The sequence below is a fragment of the Mirounga angustirostris genome, unplaced genomic scaffold, assembly GCF_029215605.1.
Source record: "Mirounga angustirostris isolate CCGP_5_RB_7025 unplaced genomic scaffold, mMirAng1.0.hap1 SCAF_17, whole genome shotgun sequence".
Lineage (NCBI taxonomy): Eukaryota > Metazoa > Chordata > Mammalia > Carnivora > Phocidae > Mirounga > Mirounga angustirostris.
The window spans coordinates 13482367-13488018 of record NW_026991725.1 but is presented as its reverse complement, the minus strand read 5'-3'; the positions used below and the strand labels follow the sequence as shown (position 1 = coordinate 13488018).

The 5652-nt window shown below is 40.9% G+C and overlaps 1 pseudogene; it reads right to left on the bottom strand.

Annotated features, from left to right (window-relative positions):
* Window positions 1-4476: 4476 nt before the first annotated feature.
* LOC123853537 (ATP synthase subunit ATP5MJ, mitochondrial-like) lies at window positions 4477-5075 on the bottom strand (annotated as a pseudogene).
* Between the last annotated feature and the right edge of the window lie 577 nt (window positions 5076-5652).

The window sequence follows — 5652 nt, the reverse complement described above, 5'->3', positions numbered from 1 at the left end:
AATTGGGTTTAATTTTGCTTAGTCAAATTTCATGTACTAGATGGAAAAGCACTGAAAATGAAATTTTAGATAAAAGCCTACTGTTGCAACAAATATCCACATTTAATAAGTAGGAATAAAGCTATGACACATTTCATAAGGGGCCACACACAGTTGGCAGAAAGAGCAATGGCCTGGAGATTTGGAAAGCTGTACCCTGGGCTTTGCTTTGCCTCCTTCTAGTTGTATGAACTTGGGCAACTCACTGAAGATCTTCGAGTCTCAGTTTCCTCTTTAAAATAGGGGGGCTTGGGTGCCTGGGTAGCTCAGTTGGTTAAGCGACTGCCTTCGGCTCAGGTCATGATCCTGGAGTCCCAGGATCGAGTCCCGCATCGGGCTCCCTGCTCAGCAGGGAGTCTGCTTCTCCCTCTGACCCTCCCCCCTCTCATGTGCTCTCTCTCTCTCTCAAATAAATAAATAAAGTCTTTAAAAAAAAATAGGGGGGCTGGAGTTTAAAATTCCGTAATTCTAGATAGTGCAGAGATAGTGTCATCTGAAAATACCTTGAAATCCTACCACTCCCAAATAAAATAAAATAAATTAAAATAAAACGTAGAGAAACCCTGACACAAATTGCTCTTTTTAAAATAGAGTGTCATATTTGGGAAATAAAGTGAAAAAAGGGGGTGCCTGGGTGGCTCAGTCAGTTGAATGTCTGCCTTTGGCTCAGGTCATGATCTCAGAGGCCTGGGATCAAGCCCCGCGTCGGGCTCCCAGCTCAGCAGAGAGCCTGTTTCACCCTCTCCCCCTGCCTCTCCTCCTGCCTGTGCTTTGGTTCTTTATCTCTCTGTCAAATAAATAAATAAATAAAATCTTAAAAAAAAAAAAAAGAACTGTACTTTGGATGACAGAATTAAGAAAATTAAAAGACAAGCCATAGGGCGCCTGGGTGGCTCAGTTGGTTGGGCGACTGCCTTCGGCTCAGGTCATGATCCTGGAGTCCTGGGATCGAGTCCCGCATCGGGCTCCCTGCTCGGCAGGGAGTCTGCTTCTCCCTCTGGCCCTCCCCACTCTCATGTGCTCTCTCTCATTCTCTCTCTCTCAAATAAATAAATAAAATCTTTAAAAAAAAAAAAAAAAAAAAAAAGACAAGCCATAGACTAGGCCAAAATATTTGCAAAGCACATAACTGATACAGGACTTGAATCCGGAATCTATAAGTAACTCTCAAAATTAAATACTGAGAAAATAAGGGCGCCTGGGTGGCTCAGTTGGTTAAGTGACTGCCTTCGGCTCAGGTCATGATCCTGGAGTCCCGGGATCGAGTCCCGCATCGGGCTCCCTGCTCAGCGGGGAGTCTGCTTCTCCCTCTGACCCTCCTCCCTCTCATGCTGTCTCTCATTCTCGCTCTCAAATAAATATAAAAAAAATCTTAAAAAAAAAAATACTGAGAAAATAAGCAACACTTCCCTCTCTCATGCAAGTTGACAAAAGACTTGAATAGACACTTCATCAAAGATACACAGACTACAAGTAAATACATAAAACAATGTTCGACATCACTGCCACAGAGATATGCAGATTAAAACCATAATGACATGGCACTACTACTTATTTGAATGGGTAAAACAAAACAAAAAACCTGATAATACCAAGTACTAGGAAAGGTGCAGGGCAACTGGAATTCTCATACGTGGCTGGTAAAAGTGCAAAATGCCCCAGTCCCTTTGGGAAAACAGTTTTGCAGTTTCTTTTTTTTTTTAAAGATTTTATTTATTTATTTGAGAGAGAGAGAGAATGAGAGACAGAGAGCACGAGAGGGAAGAGGGCAGAGGGAGAAGCAGACCCCTTGCTGAGCAGGGAGCCCGATGCGGGACTCGATCCCAGGACTCCAGGATCATGACCTGAGCCGAAGGCAGTCACTTAACCAACTGAGCCACCCAGGCGCCCCAGTTTTGCAGTTTCTTATAAACATACGTTTATCATTTAACCCAGTAATTCCACTTCTAGGTATATACCCAAGAGAAATGAAAATGTACAGTCACTCAAAAACCTGTATGCCAATGTTTGTAGTGACTTTATGCATGATCACCAAAACCTGGAAAACACATATATGTCCCTTACCTAATGAATTGATAAACAATTTGTGGAATACTACTCAGACAAAAAGGATTGAACTATTGATATACATTACAACTATATGCAACTCTAGATGAAACTCAAGGTAATTATGCTGAATGAAAGAAAAAGCCAGACTTAAAAAGAATACATACCATACGAGTCCATTCATATCACATTTTGGAAGAAACAAAACTATAGAGACAGAAAACAAATCAGTCATTTCCAGGGCCTAGAGGTGAAGAAGGGGGTTGACCACAAAGGAGCATAAGGAAATTTATTAAAATGATGAAGTGTTTTATATCTTTTTTTTTAAATTTATGTTTACATTATACTGTAGTTTATTTATTTATTTATTTTTAAATATTTTATTTATTTATTTGACAGAGAGAGACACAGCGAGAGAGGGAACACAAGCAGGGGGGTGGGAGAGGGAGAGCAGGCTTCCTGCCGAGGAGGGAACCTGATGTGGGACTCGATCATGACCTGAGCCGAAGGCAGACGCTCAATGACTGAGCCACCCAGGCGCCCTGGGTAAGAGATTACTTAAAATAAATAAGTAAACTTAAAATAAGTATAATCTCCTTTTCTCTCATTTTTTCAAATGAAAAAAATTGTATCATAACTGAGAAATTAATAAGGAAAATAAAATATTAAAATTTAAAATATCTAAGTATCTAAATTAAAAATTAAAATATCTAAAATTTATGGCCTTAAAATAAGTAATATTAGGGGTACCTGGCTGGCTCAGTTGGAGAAGCATATGACTCTTGATCTCAGGGTTGTGAGTTCGAGTGCTCGCTTTGGCAGCACATATACTAAAATCGGGGTTGTGAGTTCGAGCCCCACGATGGGTGTAGAGAGTAGTTAAAAATAGAATCTTTAAAAAAAATCTAAATATATACAGATTTTAATATAATAATATAATGTTAGTAAGTAATGTTAAGGTTAGTAATTTTTTATCTTTTTTCACTTTTTGATCTTATGAGTTAAATGTCAATGAAAAAATTGTTTTTCAGAGAAATAATACTGTTTCATTTTTCTTTCAAATAATATTGATTCTAAAGTTTCAAATAAACCCAGCTTGCCACCTTCAGGCAAGTGAAAGATTTACAGAGACTATGACTGGAGATAGAACATTGATTTTGTAGATTTCTCAATAATCCTTAATCATATCTTGATCACTCCATTATTAGTGCCTTTGTGAGATTTCCTCTATCCAGGATCTTTCCCTGGCATTTACTGGAATATTCCCAATTTTCAAATCTCAGTTCAAATGCCACTAACTCCGAGAAGCCTTCCCTGATCACTCTAGCTAGTTTTTCCTCTTCTAAATATTTTATCTCCTTGAATACATGTAATGTCATTGAAGGTAGGGATCATGTCTTACACATATTTTTATGCCTCTGTATGACTATTAAAAAGGATACATGTGGTCGCCTGGGTGGCTCAGTCATTAGGCATCTGTCTTCGGCTTGGGTCATGATCCCAAGGTACTGGGATCGAGCCCTGCATCGGGATCCCTACTTGGTAGGAAGCTGCTTCTCTCTCTCCCACTCCCCCTTCTTGTGTTCCTGCTCTCGCTATCTCTCTGTTAAATAAATAAATAAAATCTTTAAAAAAAAAAGAATACATATAAGACTTGTGTATTCTTATATTTGCTGAATGAATACATGAATGAATGAATAGGAAGTTAGAGTAATCATTGAGCCTTCTTTTGAAAGAGACATTATTTTACTAATAGAATAATGGAATTCTACACTTTTATTCAAGATTATATGCATACCTGTAAAGCATCAATTTTTATTGGCAATGGTTAGAAGTGTCTCAATCCTGGGCGCGTGGGTGGCTCAGTTGGTTAAGCGACTGCCTTCGGCTCAGGTCATGATCCTGGAGTCCCTGGATCGAGTCCCGCATCGGGCTCCCTGCTCAGCAGGGAGTCTGCTTCTCCCTCTGACCCTCCCTCCTCTCATGTGCTTTCTCTCATTCTCTCTCTCTCAAATAAATAAATATTAAAAAAAAAAAGAAGTGTCTCAATCCTTATCAATTTCTCAATTAAATTATATCACTGATGAATGATTCAATGACTGCTCAGTGAGGGGCTCTGTGATACTAACTCAGATCTTAATATCTGCTCATCAGAAACATGAGATTAAAAAGAGAAGAAAGTATGATGATTTCTCTTTTTATTTTTTTATATGAGATTGACTTAGACCTCTGATTCTCCTTTTTTTTTTTTTAAAGATTTTTAAAAATTTTATTTACTTGAGAGAGAGAAAGAGCAAGCATGAGTAGGGGGGTGGGGAGGGGTAGTGGGACAAGCAGTCTCCGCACTGAGCAGGGAGCCTGATGTGGGGCTTGATCCCAGGACCTGGAGATCATGACCCGAGCTGAAGGCAGACGCTTAACCGACTGAGCCGCCCAGGTGCACCCCCCTTAAAATATTTTATTTATGAGAGAGAGAGAGAGAGAGAGAGAGAGAGAGAGACTGTGCACGAGCAGGGGGAGGGGCAGAGGGAGAAGCCGACTCCTGGCTGAGCAGGGGAGAAGTGTGATAATTTCTTTTACCCTCAGTTACATTGATTCATGCCGCAAAGGAAACAACGCATCTACAAGCGTACAAGTCTTCCCATCTAACAGAGCTTGCTGAGATTTACAGCCACACTGACATGCCATCTGATGTGTACTCCAAGTAAAGCTGGTTAATGACCTGGAGCAGGTGCAGGACTCGAAGCTTTCAAAGCTTTACTTCTTTCATCAGCAATCCTGATTTTCTAAATGATGAAGCCCATCAACCCCACTCCTACCCAAATATCCTGGTAAACCTGGGTAGAGTAGGGCCTCATGGGGACCCAAACATTTTTGACAAGGTTTTGGAGCATCTCAGCACAGGACCCATGGCTATGACCCACACGGCCAACAACTTGGAAAGGTCACCTTGATTTATTTATTTACTTTAAAGATCATTTATTTATTTGAGAGAGAGAGAGTGCGTGCACGCATATGTGGGGGGAGGGGTAGAGGGAGAGGGACAAGCAGACTGCTGAGCAGGGATCCTGAAGCAGAGCTAGATCCCAGATCCCAGGACCCCAAGATCATGACCTGAGCTGAAGGCAGACGCTTAACCGCTTAACCAACTGAGCCACCCAGGTGCCCCCTCACCTTGATTTATTTTTAAAGGAGGAGGGTTCCACATTTGAGGATGGTTCATCTTCCTGAATTTCTTCCATTAGAACTTCCAAACCTTTTTCTTTTGACCACTTTGAGGGCTCTATTCCTTCTCTTGTTCCTCCTTTCTCATGACATTCTTCCTTCTTCTTCCCTCTCCCTAGTCCCAGTCCCAATAGTCTTGAGAGAACATAGTTCTTCATGCACAGGAGGCTCTGGTCTTGGCCCTTAGGTCGGCAGTGTCCTTGGATCTTTGTTTCTGCTCTGGTGGGGGCTGGAAAGGAAGAAAGGCCTTTGGTTTACAAGTAAGTTAGAAATAGGGAAGGAAAATACAGAGGAACAATCAGATTTATATTTTGGGATACAAATCTGCCACAAACGCAGATT